At 51.5% G+C, this 25,639-nt stretch overlaps 1 long non-coding RNA gene across 1 annotated transcript; it reads left to right on the forward strand.

The window, feature by feature from the left end:
- Positions 1 to 4,338: 4,338 nt before the first annotated feature.
- Positions 4,339 to 7,762, forward strand: LOC107034007 (uncharacterized). Its single transcript, XR_001459534.3, has 3 exons — positions 4,339 to 5,649; positions 6,039 to 6,223; positions 7,294 to 7,762. It is a non-coding gene; the product is annotated as an uncharacterized lncRNA (long non-coding RNA).
- The last annotated feature ends 17,877 nt before the right edge of the window (positions 7,763 to 25,639 follow it).

Below are 25,639 nucleotides of genomic sequence, written 5' to 3' on the forward strand. Positions count from 1 at the left end.
ACATTGGCTGACTGGGGGGTGGGGGGGATCCCTGTCGAGGGTGACATCCCTGATGTCTGGCATTCAGGCTGCCCTGGGGGAGGGTCTTCCGGAAGCACGGCCACCTTGAAGCATCCGCCTTAGTCCAAGCGTCCGAGCCTCTCCATGGTACACGGGGAGAGGTTACCCGAGCAACTTTGCATCTGGACGACGAATGTTGCTCGGTGAACCCCTTTTCGGTATCAGATTCCACCAGAGAGGCCATCTCGGAGGCCGAGGCACCCCGGGGAGGACGTCGGCATCAGCACCGCTCTGGGGTGCAGGATGGATGGTCGACCAGTTGGAAAGTAATTGTTTCTAATGCACTTCACCTGGTCCACTAGCCGTCCGTGCCCGCTGCAGCCTGCGGGGCCCGCGGGCAAGGCGCTGGCTCCTCAGCTCCGCACCTCTCCTGGTACCTGAAGGGAGATCGACCGTGTTATATTCGCTTTATTGACTTCGAATAATACATGGTTGATCTTTTCTCAGTATCAAATGTCACCTTGGAGGACCTCTTGGAGACGAAGGCCTTGTTGGGGTGGGGGGACTGAGGACGGCAGCGGGGTGGGGGCTCTCCTGTCACTGGTCGGGTGGGTGCCCGGATGGAGGCCTGGTCCCCAAGGCGGGGCGGGGCGGGGTGGGGCGGGGCGGGGGCGGGGCGTGCGCTGCCTGCGCTTGCGGCCTCTCACCTGTGTTGTCTGATCCATCCTCAGGACGGCTCCCGGAGGTGACCTGTGTTGATGCATGACTGTGGTCCTTGGAGTAGGCGCCCCGCTAGGTACTTGAGGAGAGGTTGTCTGTGATGAGTTCGCTTTATTAATGACGAATATAACACAGATGGCCTGTTTTCAGTACCACCTACCACTTGTGGGCAGGGCCAGGCCCGAGGCCGGCCCCCTCCAGGGTACGTGAATGCATGGGCTCCACGTGTGACACTTGTCATCCTCTCCGCTGACCCTCAACGTCTCATCCATCCTGGAAGAACTTTCTGGAGGGCACATTGCCTTTGAGGAAGAGGCGGGGGTTCCACTGGGAGGCCAGTCATCAGCAGTCCCTCAGTGTGGGATGAGTGGTCTGAGTTCAGTCTGTTGTCCATACCCAGTGCCAGGGAGTCGGAGGGCTCCCTGGAGGCCCCCCCGCTAGGCGTGCACCTGCCCGTCTGCAGGATGTCCCGCCGAGGGCTGACCTTGTGCATGGCCTGTGCCTGAAGGTGTGTCTCAGCTGCCTTCCCTCCCATCCCAATGCCCGGAGATCCTGCGGGGGGGGGGGGGGGGCAGGGGGAGGGGAGGGGGAATGACCCCCGTCGGGGAAGAGCCCGAAGGCCTGCCTGCTGTGCGTGCTGCTCCCTGTGGTGCTTGAGGAGAGGCTGCCCGTGGCCCGTTCGCTTTCTTCATGACGCACAATACACGGTCGGCCTCTCTTCAGTATCAAATCCCGCCTTGCATGCTTCCCGCACGCTCGCCAGTGTCCAGTGTCCAGTGCCCAGGGCGGACGGCGCGCCTACTGAGTCCGCAGGGGTCGCGGGGCGGGGCCAGGGGCGGGGCCGCGGGGCGGGGCGGGGCCGGGGTGGGGCGTCTGAGGAAGAAGCCGCCTTCTGCAGTCAGCCGGCTCAGTGGTACCTGAGATAGGTTGCCTGTGAGGTGTTCACTTTCTATACGATGAATATTATACAGTCAACCTCTTTCCGGTATCGAATCCCTCCTTGGACGACTTCTGCTCGGGGTGCCGACTCTGGGCGGCAGGAGCCTCCCCGCGAGTTGACCCGTGGACTTGGTGTAGGACCCGTGCCACAGGCCTATTGACTTTCCAGCTGCATCAGTTCTGGATGGCTCCCAAAAGCACCACGGAGCAGGCCCGCGGTTCCGTGCATCAGTGGTTCCCGACGGCCCTGCTACCGAGGTGCTGGGCTAAGCCCTTACCTGCGGATTCTCCTGTCACGTTGGCACCACCCCGGCCCTGCCCAGACCAAGGCAGGATCGCCCAGGGCATGGGCAGGGTCCAGGACCCCTGGAAAAGTGAACTCCAAGAGCGCCTCCAAAGGATGACCTAGGGCTGTTTGGTATTTGTTAATTTTCTCCTGGGCTGCAGGAAGCTCTTTCTGAGCTGGGCTTGCGTGGGGCTTGCGTCGTAATCGATCTCCGTGCCTTGGAAGTTTCAGTTTTGTGCATGCCTTTCCCTCACGGGCTCCTCTTCATGCCTGTGGCTTCTCCGTGTCCAGCTTGGGGGAGGGTGCCCTGGCTCCAGAGAGACCACCAGTGACCATGCCAGGGGAGCCTCCGGTCCCCAAGTTCTGCAAATACTTTTCCTTCTGCTGCTGTCCCCATCTCTCCTTTCCAGCCCCTCAACCACAGCTCTGCCAGAGGGACCACCCTTTCTGGTCCAGGCCCCCACCTGGGTCCCCTTTCAGTCCCCCTCCTCGTCCTGCCAGGGACAACCTTCTAGGGTGCAGTCCCACTCTCTCTGCCCTGCCCAGGGCCCCTGCTGTGGCACCCTGCCCTTGTGCTCAGCTACAAAATAGCAACTAGTGTCCCAAGGTCCCCAGACTAGCCAGCTTCATTCCCTGCGGCTCCCTGCCTACAGCACTTTACAGTATATCCCCCTTTGCGTCCATCCATCTGTCTGCCAGGAGCTGAGTCCTGGGCAGCCTCCTCTGTGCAGCCTGTCCTCAGCCCTCACCCCCACCCCCCATTCAGGGTCTCTTGCTCACTGTCCCCTCTTCTCACTCCCACCAATAGTTGTCCCTTGGCTGGAGCAGGAGTTTGGGATTCTGGAGGGGATAAAATGGTCCTTGCTCAACAAGGCTGTCCCTGGTCATCTAGCCTAGCACCCATCTCTTCCCAGCTACCTTCTCTGAGTCGTACTGCTACTGTTTTCTTCCTAACTTATCCAAAATTACCTGATGTTAATATTTACTTTCTCTCTCCCCCTTAGACTCTTTAAGATTTCTCTGGGTAGGAATTTTTTTCCATCTTGTTCCCTGCTATGTCCCCAGCCCTGAGATCCAGACCAGGCCCGTAGTAGAGGAGTGGCAAGTGTTTGTTGATTGACTAATGGACTCCCTAAGGGCAGGGACCTTATCAGGTTAATTCCCAGGAAAGTGCCAAGCACAAAGGAGGCACTCAAGAAGATGTGGTGAGCGCATGAATATGGTAATCGGTTTTCAGAATTTCTTCACATTTGTTAAAAGCTGTTTGATTTTTTATCTTTTTCCTGCCCCTTTCAGGATGTCATTTGAGAGTCTGAGGTTTGCTGCTGGGTCTCGGTTCTTCTCTCCACTTTTCAGGGGGCCCAAGGGCCCAGAAGGGAGTGACAAGACCCAGTATAACCCCTCAGACAGCAATTGAGTGCTGCCCACCTTGCCCACCTTCCAGCAAACTCTGCAGCGCTCGGAGCCCGGTGCTCTGGGGAACTCCATCTGCAACAGGCTGGATTGTGGTGTCAGGGCTGATCTTGTATGCATGGAACTGAGTAAATGGGGACATTTGGAGATGAAAATTGTTGTTAATGCATCCACACATCTTTGGAATACATTAAATGTGTGTGCGGGGGGTGGGAGGCGACATTAGCCTTATTTAATAGCTCCAGTGTAACCATGCCCACGCCGCCGCACAGCACTAACGGGCGCGGGCGCCCCAGCCCCCCGCCCCCCGCCCCCCGCCCCCCGCACCACCGCGCGCGAGGCACACCAGGTGCGTCGCCACCACTTGAGGATTATGCATGAAACAAAACGTCAGCTCAGGGTCCCAGGCACTGGGCAGGGTGCGCATTCCCAACTCATTCCAGACCCAGAGATGGTGGCCTCCAGCTGCTCTGTGCAGGATTTCATTAAAAGCCAAATTACTGGTTTATGTATTGTTTGAGGAAAAGAGAAGATAAACAAAGGGCCTTTTTTCATCTGACAAGCAGAATGAAAATGGCAGTCCCCACAGCGGCCAGGAGGGACGTCACCATGGACCCCTGAACCGAACCAGAGGGTCAGTGACTCAGGGCCATCGCTTAGGTGCCGCATAAGTAAACCCAGTCCCAGGTCCAAATTCGGGGATGCATGCCGTTTTCTGGCATCTGCCTGGGCAAGGGCCCTGTCTCCCCTCCTGGAGATGATTCTAAAAGAGCCACTTTTAAAATTGGGAAATTGTTGTACAAACTGGACCCTGTTCCCATTACCTGACCATTTTCCAGGGCAGGTAAGAGAAATGAGTTGCCCTAATGGGCTTCTGCTTTGCTCTGGGCTCATTTCCACTCTTGGGTGTTTACTCGCTGCTCCTCTTCAGCCCTGGTGGGGAGGCAGGGTCTGTTGTACAGATGGAGGAATGGGGCACAGAGAGGTTGTGTGACTGGTCCAAGGTCACCCAGCTGGGCGGTGGGGCAGTAGTGGGTCTGGCTCCAGGCTGCTTGGTCTTAATCACTCCAACTTCTGCGGGCAACCGGGCTTCAGGAAGAGTCCTTTGAGTCCTAGAAGGTGGCATCCTTTTCATGGTTTTTCCCTGCACCCACCTGGTGCCTCCAGTTTGGCACCTTCACTCACGGAGCAGAGTGCTCTCAGCTGGGTACAGTCCTGAGGCCCCTTGGAGAGCTAGATACCAAAAAGCCCACGCTGTCCCAGGTCTTTTGCTGCCATATGTGAGTGCAGCTGAGGGCTTTATTCACCCCCTTGGTGGGTGCAGAGCTGGTCAGGGCAGCTGGCGAGCAAGGGAGCTCAGACCTCTGCAGGGCGGGCCTGGCATCCCTCCCTTTCCTCCCCCCGGCTCCCCAGCCCTCTTCTCTCCCCTGCCCTCGCTTGTACCACCCAGCACAGAGTCAGTGGCTGGAACAGTCCTGGGGACCCCACAGAGATCAGTCCTCACGGGTCCTTGAGGATGCAAAGGCCCACTAAATCTCAGTGCTGAGTGGGACCCCTGAGTTTATTCCCCTCCTATCCCGCCCCTCTACTCACACCTTCATACAGGTAAGAGAACCAAGGTCCAAGGGAGTAGAACGCTTTGCCAGATTTTTTCCCAAGGGTCATCTCATACTTTGGAGTGAGACCCACCTCTGGCAAATCAGCAGCCTCCCTCTTGGTAGCCATGGGGGTGACCCAGCACCCCAGGGCTGCAGGAATGCCAAGCGGGACTCAGTACGGCAGTTCTCAAGGCGGGGGTGACGTTGCCACACTGCTGCTGAGCTCTAGAAGCCAGGGCCTTCACCCTGCAGTGCCAGCTCATAGTAGGTGCTCAGCTAATGCCCGAATCAAAGCCGGCCACAGACACTAGCACAAAGTAGGTGTTTGTGCTTAGCGTGGGAGTGTACTGAATCAGGTCTCTGTTGCCAGGAGGGAGCTAACAGGAGGCGCTGGGAGGACATTTGTGGAATGAATAAATAAAAGCGTGCTCTTTGAGGAAATAAAGCAGCAGAGAAACTAAGAAGAATCTGGAAAAGACGGACATAAATCTCCACCAAGCGCCGCCAAGTCTCTGCAGTTGAGGCCTCTGAAAAGACCCTGCAGAGGCAGGGGGGCCGTTTGTCACTGCGGGACAGACTTGAGGGCCAGGAAGCAAGGGCTTGATGGAGCCTCATTCATCATTTTCGCATTATTCCTGTGGTGGCGCTGGAGGGGAGCCCATGTATGTGCAGCCACACCGCCCACCTGGCGAGGTGAGCATCGGCGGGGGTGGGTGGGAAGGGACCCTGAGGAAGCGGGTGCACATCCCAGAGCCTACCTGGTGCCCTTGGTGCTGCAACTGTTTTCATACCTACAAGTCTCTAGCTGCACCTGTACCTGGAGTGGCTACCCCTTTTTATCTTCCAGAGCACTGCTCCAATGCCACCGCCTACAGGAAGCCCTCCCTGAGTCCCCTCCACACCAAATCTCAACTTGCAGTCAGATATCAGTCCTCTGATCCTTTGATCTACAGATACCTCCTTGCTCAGCCTGCAGGCTCCACGGGGGCAGGGGCTATGTCTGGTGCAGTCACTGTGAGGCCCCTGTGCCTGATACTAGGGAAGGCACCCTATGATGCTCATTGGACTTCTTTCCTTTGCAGGCAGGTTGTACTGGACACTCGGCAGGTGCCCAGTGCATGGACATCCCACAGGCGGAGCCTTATGTTGACCCCAGCCAGGAGTCAAGGACTGGGCCAGAGGCGTATGCACCGAACACTTAGCCTGGAGAGATGTGGCCTTTGAGCTGGTGAGCCTGGCCCAACCCTGGCGGCCTTCCTTGGGTCTGGTAAGTGCCCACTGGAAGGACCACTAGTAGTCCCATCTAGGCCTGGAGCAGAGGAGGGGTTTGCCCAGGGCACACAGGGTCTAGGGAAGCCCACGCCTGTTACGAGGATAGGAGCCACTTTCCCCAGTGTAGCTCCCCTGGGCTTCAGACAGTTTGTTGAGTGAGTGAGTGAGTGAAACAGGGCCTCCTGACTCCTGCTCAGAGCTCCCTCTACACCCGCCAGCAGCCTTGCTCCAAGGAGAGGCCAGCTGCGCCCATCTGGCTGTGGAGAAGGGAGTGACGCCACAGGGCAGTGCTGCGGTGAGCGTGAGGGAGGCTAGGATGGCTGGGCCCTCGCTGGGGTCCTGCTGAGCTCTGCTCCCAGGGTCTCTGTCTGCCCCGGGGCAGGACACTGCTGAGAAGGTGCACAGAGCTGGGGTGTGGGAAACCGTCCAGGATGCTGCGTCCCACCATCTGTGAGAGCTGCGTTTTCTCTCACACTCAAAAATAGACGTTTCTGTTACACTCGCTCATTGGCAGGGGAGCGGCGGGGCCTGCCAAGGCCTGAGGGAGCCCGCCAGCCTGCTGAGTTTTACTGTACAAACAGTTGGGGAGGGGGGCGTCTCTGTTAACATGAAATCCCCGATCAGTAAACATGCCAATTCCAAGTGTAATTAACTCAGGCCGGGAAACATGCAGCTTTGGACTGCCTTTCACAGTTGACGTTGTTTTCCTTTTATTTATTTATCTCTTTCCGGGTGTGGTGGTGTCTGTGGCAGGTTTCAGCCAGGAGAAATAGAGGGGGGCTTGAGTGGGGAGGGGGCCTGGTTGGGAGAGGAAGCGATGGAAGGAAAGGCGGGCAGGTGGGTCCAACACCCCGACAGGCCGGTGTCTATCTGCTTTCTGTCTGGGGTGGAGGGTGCCCAGGGCAGGAAACGGAGGCAGAGGGAAGGAGGGGGCAGACCCCTGTGCCAGCTGGGCCTAGAGATTCAGAATCGTGGGCGCTGTTGGGGACCCCAGGACGACACTGGGCTTGTGGAGGGGGCTCTGGGTCCTCCCTCCTGACTCCCTTCTGTCTTGCCTCCCCTCAGTGGCCAGCCTGCCTTTGCTCTGCTTTCTCTGAGATCGCCTTGGAGTCTCAGCCCTTTCCTCTCCTGATCCAGTCTCCTGCACCGTGGGCCCTGCTGTTGGAGAAGGCCAAGGGCACCCATGGCCCAGCAGACGGATGCACGGCTCCCTCACCTGCCCCGCCAGGGAAGTGGAGAGGAGACCCCTGCACCCTGCCCCCTCCCAACCGTTTGAAAGACCCTGACTGAGGACCAGCGGGCAAATCCTGCAGCCAAACCAGACTAGTCTTCATGTGGACTGTGGGGGAGGACTGGGTGGGCTCTGAGAGAAGTCCTGAGTGAGAGAAACTCAAAGCAAATGACCCCAGATGGTGGAGCTGGGGAGGTGAAAATGCCGGTTAGAAGGACATAGGATGTCCTGCTCTTCCTTTTCAAACACTTAGAATGTTGTCAGGCCATTTGAGGTAATAAAAGCACATCATAAAAATCTTAATACTTTAGTGTGTCTGTGTGTTTAGAGATGATGTTTGTTAAGTGCAAGGTTTAAAAACAAAGGCTACCTGCCTCTGGGAGGGCTGCCCACAGCGAGCCCCTGGCCTTGGCCCAAGGAGCACTGCGCAGGGAGCACCTTCCTGCAGACCAGCCGGGGGCTTGCTCAGGACCCACTCCCCTGCCTTTGAGCTCACATTCCCGGCTGAAAGCCAGGGCCCTCTGAGGTCTGAGATGCCCCCCAGCCCCAGCTGCCGGTCCCCGTGAGGGGCAGAGCGGCCGGGGCCCAGGGGCAGAGCCGGTGCCCACGCCTCGCTCTGCCAGCCTCCGCCTGGTCACGACACAGCCGGGCTGACTCAGACGCAGCCCCGAGCGGGAGCCTCATAAATTACATAATTACCTATGAAACCTGCCACCGCCGGTTCTCAGCCGGGAAGGACACGCTCCGGCCGGCGGGTGACTCATGCTGTTTTCCCCAGAGCCTCTCACCCGCGCTTTGCCCGCCGCCTCAGTCTGGGCTGGCTGGGCAGGGGGAGGGGGCACCAGCTTGGCTTCCTCCTTGGCTCTGCAGCAAAGGAAAGGCAGGCAGCCACCGTCTTGCCAGGGTTTTGGGTGGGGGGGCATCTGCTCCAGCCCCTCTGTACCCCGCTGCATCCCTCCAGATGGACGGTCTCCATCTGAAGAAGGAGGGAACAGGGCTTGTTTCTTGGCCCCCTCCATCCATGGCCAGAAGGTGGCTCTGACTAGTGTCAGTGATCCCCCCCATCACAGACCCTTGGGTGAGCCCAGCCACTCAGTTGACCCCTAGACCTCCACCCCTCCCCTTGGGCGTCTCTCCAGAGTCCCTTGGTGTGGGCAAACTACCTTTTGAGACGACTTCTCTTGAAAGTGACTTTGAGTCTGGGAAAGAGGCATAAGCTTGTCTTTCCAACCCAAGCTGGGCGTGTAAACCTGGTATATGCCTGGTAGGGGATGCAGTGGGGAGGGGGCTACTCCTGTAAATGAAAAACCTGGTAGAATGGGGTCTGGTGGATGTAGATGAGGACTGAGACGTGAATCCAGCTTCTGTCACTTACTGACCCAGAGCCTCAGTTTCCTCATCTACAAAATGGGCATAGTACCCATGCGATGAGAATGAAATGGGTTTTGAGTATGAACAAAGTGCTGCCCAGGTCAGGTTCTCATTCAAGTGGGGGCTCCCTTCTGCTGACCCATGGCTGCTTAGGGTCCCCACAGATCCTGAAGTCACAGCATACCTGCAGCCCAGAGACTGCCCACTCCTGACAGTCCAGACCACCCCTTGTGGCTGGTCCCAGCATCCAGGGGCTGTGCCCTCCCGATCTGCCCCCCAGCTTCTGAAGGCACCCCCAAACAAAACCATGAGCAACAGAGCCCATTACGCTCAGAGCCCCATTCAGGTCCCAAGCAGTGTTGTAGCAGGTCATGAGGGTGCAGAGGGTCCCAGACCCGGGACAAGACTTTCAAGAGCCCCATGCCCCCCACTCCCCTCCTCGGCTCCACGTCCGGGGAGAAGGCTGCACGTGTGAGCAGCTCTGTTGTGTGGGGGGTCTGTGGCCTGCTCAGGTCACCTCCTGGGGGAGGTGGCGGTTGTAGAGGTATGGACAGGGTGGTCCCCAAAGCCAGCCACCTTCCCAGTCCCACAAGCCAGCCTGGCTCACCCTGTAAGCCCACCTCTCATTCTCATTTCCGCACTTTGTGTACAGACTCCAGACAGATGTGCCAAGGGGCTGGCTTCATGGGGAAAATCTCAGGGCAGGTACTTTTCCTACCATGACCCAAGCCCATCCTTCCTTCCTTACCATGATCCCTCTGGAGCTGGCCTATCGGTCCAGTAATGCTACAACAGCCACTCTCTCCAACTGTGCACCTACTGTGTGCCAGGCAGGAGTAGGCTGCTGCATCCAAGACCATGGGAGAAGGTCCTGGGGAACAGCACAAATCTGGATGCAGATCTTGTCAGATCCCAGCTCCTGGGAAATCACTTGCCTGCACCAGGACTCAGTCTCCTCATCTGTAAAATGGGTGTAATTGAATCAGTCTATGTGACCCTGAAGTCCCTTCCTGTGCAATCACCTTGTGTGTCGAGCCCTCCAGGCTCCTGGGCCACTGAACCCTCAACCATCAAAACACCCTACCGCTATCTTTGCTCCCTGCCATCATCCAAGGGAGCCCAGCCCCTCCGCAGTTCTCCTCCCAGGGGGGTGGAGCAGGGCAGGACTCACATCCTCTCCCTTCCCAGGGCTCCTCACCCCCTCCCAGAGCCCCCTTCCTCACCTCCCTCTGCTCTGTGTCCCCTGGCTCTTCCCTCCCCATGCACTGTCAAGCCAGAACTGTACATGGAAGTTTCTAGGAGTTACCCAGGGGAGTTGCAGCTCCCTAGAAGGAACAATGGGAATCTGAGCATCAGGTCTCATTGCTCTCGCAGCTTCCGTCCTGCCACAGGCCTCCCCTCATCCCCGCTGCACACAACCTTCACCATCCCTTCCTGCAGCCCTTGTCTCTGAGCATGCTGCCCCTCCATGGGACTCTTGTCCTGTCAGGGATGCTGGGGCCTCAGAGGGGTCTGCAGGTCTCCCAGAATGCAGAGCACAGCCATTCAAGGGCAGTGTGGCAAGTACCCTAGGGCACAGGCTCTGCACCCTGACTCGAGTTCTCGTCCCAGTACAACGTTGCGGGTGCTACTTCATCTTTGTGGGCCTCAGGCTTCCAATCTGTCGAATGGGGCTGCAGTGAGAATTACAGGAGTTAATCCGTGCAAGGAGGTGAACATTAGCTGTGAGACGACTCACTGCCCATCGTCTCTGAGACCCTGTGAGGTCCCTAAGGTGTCCCCGTTTTTGTGGTTCCACACTGTTTATTTGTTCCTTTGCCACAGTCACTGACAACTTTGGTCCTGGAGCACAGGGTCACAATACAATTCTTGCAGAGGTTAGCTTCTCAGCAGCCTCCAGACCTGACCCTGTCCTCCCGGGGACCCTCCTGCCCTGGCTTCTGGGCTGTGGGGGCTGGACGTGGGGAGAGGTAGGCCAGATGTTTGGATGGGAGGGTTCAGAGGTAGAAATTCAAGTCAGGGGCATGAAGTTAGGTGCTGGAGGACAAAGCCAGAAAGCCTAGGGCCTGGCACCTGGGAGGAGTCCTGAGCTCAGGGACCCTCGGATACATCTCATGCAAATGAGCTTGGGGTCAGAGGTCAGGGCAGACAGGGCCAGGCAACGCTGGCCAGTGGTGTGACTTAGGCCTGATCTGGGTACAGTGGGGACATCTGAGCTGGCAGCCCCAAACCTCAGCAAAGGGCCTTGTGACACACGCTCCCCTTCTCCAGGCAGCTCTCTTCTGTTTCCCCACTGTCCCTTGATTCACATGACCTCTGCATGGATTGTCAGAGAGTTGAGGAATGTGTGTGTGCACGTGTAAAAATGATCGCATACACTGTGCATGTACACCCCATGTGCACGTGCACACATGCAGATATGAACCTGAGGATGAAGGAGCTTTCTGGGTGTTTGCCAAGGTCAGGGACACTGGATGGGGTGCCAAGGGGTCAAGGGAGTCAGAAAGCTGAAGAGATGGCAAGGAGCGGTGGGCATTGGTGGTAGGTGAGTACTGGATCAGGATCTGGTCTAGAAGAAAAGTCTGGGTTCAGAGAGGACCTGGCCTTCTCTGAAGTATGGTTTCTCACTGGTTCTTTTTGAGACTACAGTAACTGACAGCCTGTGCACTGTCCCTGGGTTACTCTGTCTGATGCTGTGGAGCCAAAGGACTCTGGCATCCTCTCCTGGTCACTAATGAAGCTGACCCTACTCTGACCTCCTGGTGATCAGCCCCCTCTTCTCACGGTGGGCAGTTGCTCCCACTCACACCCAGTGCCCCTAACGGCCTGCTCATTTGCTTCCCGGGGCATGGGGGCACTGTCTCTGCTCCGAGGACTGTTCCGCAGCCACACCCCGCCTCTGACGGGTGGCACATCAGACAGAGCAGGGCTGAGGTCAAGCGCTGCCCAAGAACACAATCACATTTTCTCACAGAAGGAGAGTTTGTTTTCCAGAATATAAGTACATTTCCAGCCCTCAGGACAGGGATGGGGGACAGGGGCATGGGGTGGGGCAAGGGGCTGATGGAGTGAAGATGCTTTACTCGGCACCTAGGAAGCCTTTAACGCCGAAGATAGGGATGGGGGAAAATGTGTCATTGGCGATGCAAGCACCACAGACTCGCACACCTGAGAAACCAGCCCGGCTCTGCTACGGACTTGCTGTGTGGCCTTGGGGGAGTCACTCAAACCCTCTGAGCTTCCGTTTCCTTATTGCAGGAGCTGGGTATTTTGGAGAGAGCCCTGCGACCACGCCTGGCGCCGTGTGGATAGCTGGTGCTCTGTCACCCCGAGGTCTCTCCGCCAGCCTTCGCTGCTTCTCCCACCCCCTCCCCACTCCTGCTGAGACACAGGGGATGCTGGGAGCGTGGAACAGACCACCTGAGCTTGCGGCGTGGCCGCTGTGCCCCGGCCTCTCCCATAGAGGGAAGAGGATGCGGGCAGAGCCCGCAGAGGGGCCCCAGGCCATCGCAGGGCACAGGGGTCTCTCTGTCCCCAGGAAGTGGGGCTGAAGCCCCTGCCTGCAGAGTCGTTGCTGGGCTGGCAATGCTGCCATTTGTGCCCTGCCTGCTGCCATCTTCCCTCTGGCATCTCCCTCCAGGTGCCGACGCTTTCCTGTGGCAGGTCCAGGAGGACGGGGGCTGCTGGCTGCTTGGTACACATGAGGGGGCATGGGTGGGTGGTCCTGGCCTTTACTAAGGCCTCCTCTTCCCTAAGCTCATGGTAAAGAGATGGTGCAGACCCCTCTCCGGGGTGGGTCACTGCATCAGCCCCCAGACCCCAACCGCCCTGGGATTCCAGCTCCCCGCCTCACTGTGCACAGCAGAATGGCTCTCTGGTAGCTCTCCTAGCCTGAAATTCGGCAGCTGCCCGGTGCCTCCCACATCACCCTTCCCCGCGGTTCTGAGTACCTTGTTTGCAACAAAAGGAGTCTCAGCTGGGGGCTCACTGGCCTTTCCAAGCTCCCTGGCACTTTATGACCTATAACAAGACAATAACCATTAGTGTGGATTAATATTTCATGCATATAGGTTCCACTTAACTATAGTTTCTGAACACTCATGCTCTGGACGGAGACTCAGTGGTGCCCAGTCTCTTTCAACCAAGTGCAAGGCCAGGAGACAAAAGCGTGGGACTCCAAGAGGCCTGGGGCAGTTAACTGGGCTGGGTGCCTGCCTCAGAGTCAGGGAGAAAGACCCCTGGCTCATCCCCTCAGCACGGAGGCATGAACCCATGGCCCCAGGGGATCGTCCCAGGCCCAGGAGGATGCCCGGCTACAAAGCACCTCTCTAGCCCTCAACTCCAGGAGCGCCCCTGCCTCCCTTCCAGCTGCTTTTAACACCGCCTTTCCCCTTGTCAGCTGGGAGAAAAGTCAGCTCAGGCCCAGGAAGCCGTCTGCTGAGGTCCAGCGCCAGGAGGTGAAGGGCGGCTGCTACTCCGAGCTGGGGTCCCCATGGGAAGGCAGAGGTGGGGACATTAGTGTGGGGCGGGAGGTGGGGAGCAGGCACAGCCCCTGATGGCAAACCCTCGGGAAAGGCAGGTGCTAGCTGTCACTGTCCCAACTGACATCCTTGTACTGGGGTAGCCGGTGGCCAGGTCTGCTAGTCTGGGGAGACCCCTGGGAGAAATCCACCTTGGGGACCCAGGGAGGCAGAGTTTGAGGGGTGCCGGAAGTGCACAGAGAGATAAAGCCAGGAAAGGCAGAGAAAAGACCAGAGCAGGGCTCATGGGCAGGGGGAGGGGTCTGGAGCCCAGGGGGACCAGCCCTCTGAGCTGTGACTAAGCCCGTTGTACCGGCTCCACAAAGAAAAGTTGATGCTCTTCTGAGGGAGGTGGGGGCGGCTTTGGAACAAAGCCCCCTCCCGGCCAGCCAGGGTGGTTCAGCGGAATTACTAAGAATGAGGCTGCTGGTTGCTAATGGGCTTGGGGAAAATGGGATGCAATTTAGCCAGTGTTTTTCAGGCCCAGAGCTATTGAATAAATGAAGTGCGCTAGGTCTGAGTCACCGACTGACGCATCGCCCAGCTCCTGGCGTCCTGGCCCGCGGGGGCGGGGGCGGGGGCAGGGGGCTGCTTCGGAACTGGGGGACCCGAGGGGGGATTGCGAGGGTCTGTGGGGGTAGGGGCTGCAGAGCACAACCCTGGCCAGCACCGAGCAGGGCTGGGGTGGGGAGGGGCTGGGGTGGGGGGCCGCAGAGCTCCACTTGCCTAGTGAGGGTGGGGGGTGGCAAGTGGTGGCCTGAGCTGGGGGGGTGGGCGAGGGATGCAGGGCAGACCTCGCCTAGCACAGGGGACAACGGGGCAGGATGGAGGCAAGAGGCGGGGGTCTGGTAGGGTAGAGGGTGGCAGGCAATGAGGGGCTTGCGAGAGAGCTTGACCTTGCGGTGGGTGCGGGGTGCTGCCACTGGGGGACTGTGCGCCATTGTCACTCACAATTAGGGGCCTCCCTGGGCTTGGGGACTTGTGAAAATGTGGCAGCAAGCAGGTAAGAACTGCTCGGGGGAGGGGCGATCAGTCTGTCTGAGCCCAGACCCCCACCCGGCGGCGAGGAGGGCTGCCTGGGGCTAGCGCTGGGGTTATTGCAGGAGCTGCCGGACACCAGCGGGGGGGGGGGGCTGCGCTGGGGGCGGGGCTGCAGCTGGCTGACCCCTGCTCAGCCTGGGGGGCTGTGGTGTGGGAAAAGTGGGGAAGACTCCAAATAGACCCCACAGGAAGTCAGCTCCAGGCCTGGGTTGGGGCGTCCAGAGCCCCCATACCTGTAGAAAGCCCCTGGGAGGAGGGGGAAGACCTGAGCTGCCTCTGGTTCTTCTGAAAATCTGCTGTGTGACCCTGGGTGGGCCCAGGCCTCTCTGAGCCTTTAATTTCCAGGTGGTAGAATGAAACAGGCAGACAGTGGGCATTCCTACCGAGTCCGCACATCGGGGCCCACACAAACATGCTCTGTGCTCCGTCGGCCGCCATGATGGCCGAAGCCCACAGGGCCTGTTGTGGACCCCAGCTGAGCCGCTGGATTCTTCTCACACTTTCTAGAACACCCAGCCAGGCCATGAAGGGGCAGATGCTCCCAGAGACCCACCTCCTAGCCCCAGTGAGGCTTTCACAGGGGGCCTCCTCCTCTCTCCTGCTACCCCGTCCTCCTCTCCTATGTTACCCAGCAGAGCCCCCTCCTTCCAGCCCCTTCCAGAAAGCCTGCGGGACAACATGGTGAGCTGTGAGGCTGGACCAACAGACGGTCAAAGAGAAGCTGCAAAATTCAGACCTCTGGGTCCACGGATCTGACCAGTGCAGTAAGAGTGGCAACTTGGTGCAGAGCACCCTGGGATGGATGGCTGTCCCCAAGAGTCACCAAGCCTACCCTCTTACCCTTAGGTCCCAAATATCTCTGGAGGGAGGACCCCTCCTCCCCTACCTAGCACCATCAAGCTCTGGGGGGTCCCTGGGAAAGGTGTTTCTGAAACTCGGGAGGAAAAGTGGGCAAGGTGACTGTGCGCTGGGCTCCTTGCTGAGCGGGGCCTCTGCCCTGGACGCTCACCCCCTTGCATTCCTGACAGCAGGTGAGGGCACCACGAGCTGCCTGCCTAAGGCTCTTCCTGCGGGAGGGATGGACGGCCAGGGTCAGCCAAGGGCGTCCCTGCTGGCGGTGGAGAGCCTGGCGCTCCACTGGCCTCGCGTCCCTCAATGCTCACCTTTATTCCTCTAACTTCCAGATGAGCCCAGCAGGTGACACACAGCTGTGTCTGTGCCCTCAGCCCAAGGCCAGCGGGATCCCACCCGCAGGTGAACAGGTCGGCGTATTCCACATTGCACCGGAGAAGAGCACACACCGCGGGAAGCCTGGGGGCGTCTCACTGAGAAGGTGCTGGAATGTGTACTTTCTGACGTGGCTTGGTTGAGGGGCTTGGGGAGGGTCTAAGGAAGCAGGGATTCGCTCTAGATCGATTGGATTCTATCAGAAAGTGGGATTTTCCATGATCAGGCTTCTCAATAAACCCCCTCTGCAGGCTGGAATGAGGAGGCGGCGCTCGGGACAGGCTCAGCTGTCACTCATTCTAGTCGAGCTGGGGGCTGTGTGGTGTTCAGGGGGTGACGCAGAGACCTTGCTTCTGTGCTGAGCTGAAGTTAGGAAGTGGCCTTGCTTTGTCTTATCCATGGTCCCAGAGGAGCCTAGGGTGAGGCTGGTGTCTGGGAGATGGTTTATGTCCAGCAGGAGACTAACACCGCCCAGCTGGGAGCATGGGGCCCGCTTCCGGAGGGCAGGGCCCCCTCTGGTCTCTTCTTCTCTGGGAAGGAGCGAGGCCGGGCTCAGCCAGGCAGGGAAGGGTGAGCACGCGCGTCCCTGCAGGGCACGGTTCCACGCACCTGCTTCTAGGTTAGGATTTCTTTCTTTTCTCTCCCGAGCTTTACTGAGGTGTAATTGGCAACACTGTACACATTTCAAGTGCACAATGCAATGATTTGATATACCTTTACATTATGAAACGATTACCATAATCAAGCTATTTAATACATCCATCACCTGACAGTTACTTTTTCATGTGTCATGAGAATGCTTAAGATCTACTCTCTTAGTAACTTTCAAGCACGCACGTTATATTTAACTACAGTCGTCAGGCTGTGCATTAGAGCTCAGAACTTTCGCACTTTGTTCACCTTATACCTGGAAGTTTGCACCTTTCAACCAGCCTCTTCCCTTCCTGAACCCTGGTAACTACCATTCTACTCTCAGTTCCTATGGACTTGATCTTTGCTTTTTTCTTTTTCTTTCTTTTTTTTTGGGGGGATTCCACATATAAGTGATAGCAGATGAGAGTAATTGTCTTTCTTTCTTTGTCCAACTCATTTCACTTAGCATAATATCCTCCAAGCTCATTCATGTTGTCCCATATGGCAGAATTTCCTTCTCTTTTATGGCTGCATAATATTCCATTATACGTACAAACCACATCTTCTTTTACCCATTCCTCCATCGATGGGCACCTAGGTTGTTTCCATATCTTGACCACGGTGTGTAATATTGCAATGAACGTGGGCTGCAGATACCTTTTCCAGTTAGTGTTTTATTTTGTTTGGATAAACACCTACAAGTGGAGTTGCTGGATCATGCAGTAGTTCTATTTTTACTGTCTGAGGAACCCCAGACTGTCTTCCACAGTGGTGGCACCAATTTACATTCCCACCAGCAGTGCACACGAGTTCCCCTTTCTCCACATCCTCCCCAGCACTTGCTATTTCTCGTGGGTTTGACAGTGGCCCTCCTGACAGGTGAAATGTGTTATCTCCTGGTGGTTTTGATTTCCATTTCCCTGATGCTTAGTGATGTTGAGCATCTTTTAAATGTACCCATTGGCCATCTATATGTCTTCTTCGGAAGAATGTCTATTCAGGTCCTCTGCCCATTTTTTGATCAGACTGTTTGTTTTTTGGCTATTGAGTTGTGTGAATTCCTTGTACATTTTGGGTATTACCCCCTTATCAGATCCACAGCTTGCAGATATTCTCTCCCATTCCATAGGTGGCTTTTTCAATTTGTCGATTGCTTCCTTTGCTGTTCAGAGGCTTTTCAGTTTGATATAGACCCACTTGTTTACTTTTGCTTTTATTGCCTGTGATTTTGGGGTCATGTCCAGGAAATCACTGGCAAGACCAACGTCAAGGAGCTTTCCTCCTGTGTTTTCTTCTAGGACTTGTGGTTACAGGCTTTACATTTAAGCCTTTGATCCATTTTGAATTGATTTTTGTTATTTCATTCTCCTGCGTGTGGTTACTCAGTTTTCCCAACCCCACTTACTGAGGAGTCTGCCCTTTCCCCACTGTGTGTTTTTGGTGTCTTTGTCAAAGATGAGTTGACTGAATATGCGCGGGTTTATTTCTGGACTCTCCATTCTGCTCCATTGGTCAGTGTGCCTGGCTTTATGCCGGTGCCACTGTTTTGATTGCTATACCTTTGTCAGATAGTTGCATGATGGCTCCAGCTTTGTCTTTCTTTCTCAAGATCGCTATTTTGGGGTCTTTCGTGGTCCCATATGAGTATTAGGATTTTTTTCTTTTTCTGTGAAAAACGCCATTGAAATTTGGACAGGGGTTCCATTGATTCTATAGATGGCTCTGGGTAGCAGGGACATTTAACAATATTATTTCTTCCCATCCAACGCTGTGGGACAGCTTTCCATTCATTTGTATCTTCTTCAGTCTCTTTCACTGACATTTTATAGATGTCAGCGTACAGGTGTTTCACCTCCTTGGTTAGATTTATTCCTAACTTTTTAAATGGTTTTGATGGCATTGTAATAAGACTGGTTTCTTAGTTTTTCTTTCAGATAGTTTGTGGTTAGTGTATAAAAGCACGGTTGATTTTCAGTGTTGATTTTGCATTCTATCAATTTCTTGAATTCATCCTAACAGGTTTTGGTGGAGCCCTTAGGGTGTTCTATACGGAAGGTCACGTCATCTGCAGACAGGCGACTCCACCTCCCCCTTTGTGACTCAGACCCCTTTTGCTTCCTTTTCTCGTCTAATTATTCTGGGGACGATTTCGAGTCCTGCACTGGAGGGAAGTGATGAGAGTGGGCATTGTCGTGCTGCTTCTGATCTTGGAGGGGGACCTGTAGCTTTCAGCACTGAGAAGGATGTTCGCTGTGGGCTCGTCATGTGTGGCCTCTATTATGCTCAGATACAATCCTTCCACACCGAGTTTGCTGAGTTTTTGTCACGAAAGGGTGTTGAATTTTGTCAGGTGCTTTTTCTGCATCTGTTGAGGTGGTCATGTGGTTTTAGCCTTTATTCCCTTGACGCAGTACATCACGTTTATTAACGTGAACATGCTGAACCGTCGTTGCATCCTAGGGGCGCATCCCGCTTGATCATGGTGTGTGGTCTTTCTGATGCGCTGTTGAGTTCAGTTGGCTAGTATTTTGTGGAAGACTTTTGCATATATGTTCATCAGGGATATTGGCCTGCAATTTTCTTTCCGTGCAGTGTCCTCATCTGGCTCCTATACCAGGATAATTTTGGCCTCATAAAGTTATTTTGGGAAACCTCCCTCCTCTTCAGTTTTTGGAAAGACTTGAGAAGGATTGGCACTGATTGTTTAAACGCTTGAAGGACGTCACCAGGGAAGCACCTGGTTCTGGGCTTTTCTTTGTCGGGAAGGTCTGGTTGCTGATTCAGCCACCCTGTCAGCCGTAGGTCTATTCGGGTTTCCTGTTTCCTCATGGCTTAGACCTCGTTGGGCTTGTGTTTCTGGGGTTCACCCACTTCTTCTCGGTTACACAGCGTGTTGGTGCACAGTTACGCACAGGCGGTTTGGTTTTGGTTTTTAACACAGACGTTATACTTCTACAAGCTTCTGGTAAATTTTGATTCCTTAGGTACTACTAGCAAGAACATGTATTATTTTCCATTAATTCATTTATTTAGTCGGTCAGCAAGTCCATGGTGGGCGCCTTTGTGAGGGGTTATGCTGTATGTTAGGGACAAAGGTGGAGAAAATGTATCCTTTGCTGTTGGGAAGCTCTGAGTCTAACAAACAGATGGAGGCACAATTACTCTTCGAAAAGGTAAGATTTATAATGAAAAATGGACAAGGGGTTCGCTTATCTTCCTGTTTTTCTTTGACTATGTTTTCCTCTCCTCTTCCTACTCCTTACAAGTAGGGGCTGTGTTGATGTTGACCTGTATTCTCATCTCATTCTGTAGTCTCCTGGCAGCCTTATGGCTCCAACTCTCAGATGCTCGGCAGCTCTTAAATGCCTGCTCAGGGTCTATGTTTTCACTTCATGGCTTGCTCGTGTCACTCCTCTGTGTATGGATTACACTTCCTTTGATCTTTGTCTGTCCTGACCTTCCCAGGCCCTCCAGATGCTCCTCCTTTGTGAAGCCCACCTTGCTGCCTTCCACAGCGTCTGCTGAGTTCCTCTAGGACTTGAGAAGCGGTCCAGCGCTACTGCCAATGGCTTGGGCTCTGGTGAGAGATTCTGTTGGGTTTGCATTCTCATTTTCTTTATCAACAAAATGGGGATTAAAATGGTTTTATCTTTCAAATAAAAAAAAATTTAAACTTTGGACCCCATTCACCCATTTCTTATACCCACCAACCTTTCCTCTGTCTCTATTTTGGTTTTGTTTTTAGATTTCACATATGAAAGATATCATAAGGTATTTGTCTTTCTCTGTCTAACTTATTTCACTTAGCAGAATGCTGTCCTGGCTTATGCATGTTGTGGCAAATGGCAAGGTTTCATTCTTTTCTATGGTGAAATAATATTCCATATATATATATATATATATATATATATAGACCCTAACCTAACCCTAATTCTAGCCTTAATAAAATCTTCCGGGCTGACCATGGGAGTTTATTTAATGCTTCATCCACAGATGGACACTTAGGCTGTTTCTGTATCTTGGCTATTTGTGAGTAAGACGGGATGAACATAGGGGTATAGGGAACCTTTCTAGCTAGTGTTTTTATTTTCTTTGGATAAATGTTAGTAAGTGGGACTGCTGGCTCATATGACAGTTCTATTTTTAATTCTGAGGCGCCTCCGTACTGTTTTCTATAGTGGCTGTTCACCTTTTCATATGCCTGTTGGCCATCTGTCTGTCTTCTTTGGAGAAATGTCTGTTTAAGTCTTCTGTCCATTGTTTGATTGTGTTGTTTGTTTTTTGATATTAAGCTTTATGAGCTGTTTGCCTATTTTGGAAATTAATTCTTTTTCAGCCTCATCATTTGCAAATATTTCCTTCCATTCCATAGGTTGTGTTTTCATTTTGTTTATGGCTTCCTTTGCTGTGCAAAAGCTTGCAAGTTAATCAGGTCCTATTTGCTCATTTTTGCTTTTATTTCCGTTGCTCTAGGAGAAGGACCAAAAAAATATTGCTGTGATTTATGTCAAAGAGTGTCTTGCCTATGTTTGAGGGTATCTTGTGTTACGTTTAGGTCTTTAATCTATGTTCAGCATTGCTAGCTATTAGAGAAATGCAAATCATAACTACAGTGAGGTGTCACCTCACACCGATGAGAGTGGCCATCATTAAAAAGTCTACAAATAATAAATGCTGGAGAGGGTATGGAGAAAAAGAGACTCCTCCTACACTGTTGGTAGGAATGGAAATTGGTGCAGCCACTATGGAGAACAGTATGGAGGGTCCTTAAAAAACAAAAAAACAGAGTTACAATAGATCCAACAATACCATTCCTAGGCGTATATCTGGAGGAAACTCTAATTCAAAAAGACACCTGCACCCCGGTGTTCACAGCAGCACTATTCACAACAGCCGAGACGTGGAAGCAGCCTAAATGTCCATCAACAGATGAATAGATAAAGCAAATGTGGTATACATGTACAATGAAATATTACTTAGCCACAAAAAAGAATGAAATGATGCCATTTGCAGCAACATGGATGGATGGAGAAATTATCATATTAAGTGAAGTAAGTCAGACAGAAAAAACATCCTGTGACTTCTCTTATACATGGAATCTAAAAGAAATGGTACAAATGAACTTATTTACAAACCAGAGATAGACTCACAGACATAGAAAAGACACTTATAGTTACCAAAGGGGAAAGAGTTGGGGAAGGATAAATTAGGAGTGTGGATTGAAATAGATACATCACTATATATAAAATAGATAAACAAGGACCTAGTGTATAGCACAAGGAGCTACACTTACTATCTTATAATAACCTATAATGGAAAATAGTCTGAAAAATACATATATGTGTATATGTATAATCAAATCACTTTGCTGTACACCGGAAACTAACACAACATTGTAAATCAACTATACTACAATAAAAAGTAAAAAAATAAATTCTCACCAACAGTGCACAAGGATTCCCTTCACATCCTTGCCAAGACTTGTCTCTTGTCTTTTGATACTAACCATCCTAACAGGTGTGAGGTGGTACCTCACGGTGGTTTGATTTACAAGTCCCAGATGAAGAGTGATGTCGAGCACTTTTTCCATGTGCCTGTCGGTCATCTCTGTGTCTTCTTTGGGAAAAACGTGTATTCAGGTCCTCTGCCTATTTTTTGATCAGGTTATTTGTATTTTGGCTATTGGGTTATAGGAATTCTTTATATATTTTGGATATTAACCCTTTATCAGAAATATGGTTTCCAAATATTTCCTCCATTCAGTAGGTTGCTTTCTCATTTTGTGCATGGTTGCCTTTACTGTGAAGGAGCTTTTTAGTTTGATGTAGTCCCACCTGTTTATTTTTGCTTTTCTTGCTTTTGCTTTTGGCATGATTTTTAAAAATCATCACCAAGTCCATGTCAAGGAGTCACTGGTTCTATTTTCTTCCAGAAATTTGATGATTTCAGGTCTTAACATTCAGATCTTTAGTCCAGTTTGAGTTAATTTTAGTGTCTGTTGTAAGATACTGGTTGAGTTGTGCTCTTTTGCATGTGGCTGTCCAGCTTTTCCCAGCACCGTTTATTGAAGAGACTCTCCTTTCCCCATTGTGTGGTCTTGGCTCCTTTGTCATAAATTAATTGATCACATATATTTGGGCCTATTTCTGGATTCTCTATTCTATTCCATTTATCTATGTGTTTGGGTTTTTTTTTTTTTTTTTGGTCTGGTTCTTTCTTGTTGGTTTGTTGTTGTTGTTGTTTTACATTTTTAAAAAATTTTTAAACTTTTTGTATTGAGTTATAGTCATTTTACAATGTTGTGTCAAGTTCCAGTGTAGAGCACAATTTTTCAGTTATACATGAACATATATACATTCATTGTCACATTTTTTTTCGCTGTGAGCTACCACAAGATCTTGTATATATTTCCCTGTGCTATACAGTGTAATCTTGTTTATTTATTCTACATATGCCTGTCAGTATTCTACAAATTTTGAACTCCCAGTCTTTCCCTTCCCACCCCCTTCCCCCCGGCAACCACAAGTTTGTATTCTATGTCTGTGAGTCTGTTTCTGTTTTGTATTTATGTTCTTTTTTTTTTAATTCCACATATGAGTGATCTCATATGGCATTTTTCTTTCTCTTTCTGGCTTACTTCACTTAGAATGACATTCTCCAGGAACATCCATGTTGCTGCAAATGGCATTATGTTGTCATTTTTATGGCTGAGTAGTATTCCATTGTATAAATATACCACATCTTCTTTATCCATTCATCTGTTGTTGGACATTTAGGCTGTTTCCATATCTTGGCTATTGTAAATAGTGCTGCTGTGAACATTGGGGTGCAGGTGTCTTTTTGAAGTAGAGTTCCTTCTGGATATATGCCCAGGAGCAGGATTCCTGGGTCATATGGTAAGTCCATTCCTAGTCTTTTGAGGAATCTCTATACTGTTTTCCACGGTGGCTGCACCAATCTGCATTCCCACCAGCAGTGTAGGAGGGTTCCCTTTTCTCCACAGCCTCTCCAGCATTTGTCATTTGTGGACTTTTGAATGATGGCCATTCTGACTGGTGTGAGGTGATACCTCCTCGTAGTTTTGATTTGCATTTCTCTGATAATTAGTGATATTGAGCATTTTTGCATGTGCCTATTGATCATTTGTATTTCTTCCTTGGAGAATTGCTTGTTTAGGTCTTCTGCCCATTTTTGGATGGGGTTGTTTGTTTCTTTCTTACTAAGTCATATGAGCTGCTTATATATTCTGGAGATCAAGCCTTTGTCAGTTTCATTTGTAAAAATTTTCTCCCATTCCGTAGGTTGTCATTTTACTTTACTTATGGTTTCCTTTGCTGTGCAGAAGTTTGTAAGTTTCATTAGTTCCCTTTTGTTTATTCTTGCTTTTATTTCTATTGCTTGAGTAGACTATTCTAGGAGAACATTTTTGAGATGTATGTCAGATAATATTTTGCCTATATTTTCTTCTAGGAGGTTTATTTTATCCTGTCTTATGTATAAGTCTTTAATCCATTTTGAGTTGATTTTTGTATATGGTGTAAGGGAGTGTTCTAGCTTCATTGATTTACATGCTGCTGTCCAGTTTTCCCAACACCATTTGCTGAAGAGACTGTCTTTATTCCATTGTATATTCTTGCCTCCTTTGTCGAAGATGAGTTGACCAAAAGTTTGTGGCTTCATTTCTGGGCTCTCTATTCTGTTCCATTGGTCCATATGTCTGTTTTTGTACCAGTACCATGCTGTTTTGATTACCATAGCTCTGTAGTATTGTCTGAAGTCTGGGAGAGTTATTCCTCCAGCCTCTTTCTTTTTCTTCAGTAATTGTTTGGCAATTCTACGTCTTTTGTGGTTCCATATAAATTTTATTGTGATTTGTTCTAGTTCTGTGAAATATGTCCTGGGTGATTTGATAGGGATTGCATTCAATCTGTAGATTGCCTTGGGCGGTGTGACCATTTTAACAATATTGATTCTTCCAATCCAAGAGCATGGGATATCTTTCCATTTTTTTAAGTCTTCTTTAATTTCTTTAATCAGTGTTTTATAGTTATCCGTGTATAAGCCTTTCACCTCCTTGGTTAGATTTTTTCCTGGGTATTTTATTACTTTGGGTGCTATTTTAAAGGGGATTGTTTCTTTGGTTTCTTTTTCTGTTGACTCATCATTAGTGTAAAAAAATGCAACTGATTTTTGAACGTTAATCTTGTAACCTGCTACCTCGCTGAATGCTTCGATTATTTCTAGTAGTTTTTGTGTGGACTTTTTAGGGTTTTCTATATATAGTATCATGTCATCTGCATGGAGTGACACTTCTACCTCTTCTTTTCCAATTTGGATCCCTTTCACCTCTCTCCCTTGCCTGGTTGCTGTGGCTAGGACTTCCAAGACTATGTTGAATAGGAGTGGTGATGGCAGGCAGCCTTGTCTTGTCCCAGATTTTAGTGGGAAGCTTTTGAGGTTCTCACTGTTGAGCGCTCTGCTGGCTGTAGGTTGGTCACATATAGCTTTTATGACGTTGGGATGTGTTCCATCTGTGGTGAGAGTTTGCATCATAGATGGGTGCTGCGCTCTGTGTTTGTTTTCATGCCAATCCTCTACTGTTTCAGTTACTGTGGTTTTGCGCTGTAGTGTGAAACCAGCAAGTGTGAGGCCGCCAGCTTTGTCCTTCTTTCTCTAGGTTGCGTTTGGCTATTTGGGGTGTTTTTTGGTGGCTCTGTATAAGGTTTAGGATTTTGTAAAAATTTCAGTGGAATTTTGATGGAAATTGCACTGAATCTATAGATGGCTTTGGGCAATGTGGATATTTAACAATATTGGTTCTTCCAATCCAGCACCACAGGATAGGTTTCCATTTATTTTTGTCTTCTTCGACTTCTTTCATAGATGTCTCATACTTTTCAGCACACAGATCTTTCACTTCCAGGGTTAAATTTATTCCCAGGTATTGTATTCTTTTTGGTGCAACTGGAAATGGGATTGTTTTCTTAATTTCTCTTTCTGATCATTTGTTATTAGTGTATAGAAATGCAACGGATTTTTGTGTATTGATTTTGTATCCTGCAACTTTATTGAATTCATTTATTAGTGCAAAGTTTTCTTATGGAGCCTTTAGAGTTTTGCATGTATAATATCCTGCCATCTGTAAAGAGACGACATGTATAGAATGCACGTGATCTCTGCGATCCTTCGTATTCCTCTGGTGTCAGTTGCGATGACTTCTCCTTCGTTTCTGATTTTATTTATTTGAGTCTCCTCTCTTTTTCTTCTTAGTTTAGCTAAACATTCGTTATTTTTATTTGTATTTTAAAAATCAGCTCTTCATTTGTTGATCTTTTCTTTGTTTTTTTTTTCTTCTATTTCATTGATTTCTGCTCTGATCTTTATCATT

The sequence above is a fragment of the Vicugna pacos genome, chromosome 6, assembly GCF_048564905.1.
Source record: "Vicugna pacos chromosome 6, VicPac4, whole genome shotgun sequence".
Classification (NCBI taxonomy): domain Eukaryota; kingdom Metazoa; phylum Chordata; class Mammalia; order Artiodactyla; family Camelidae; genus Vicugna; species Vicugna pacos.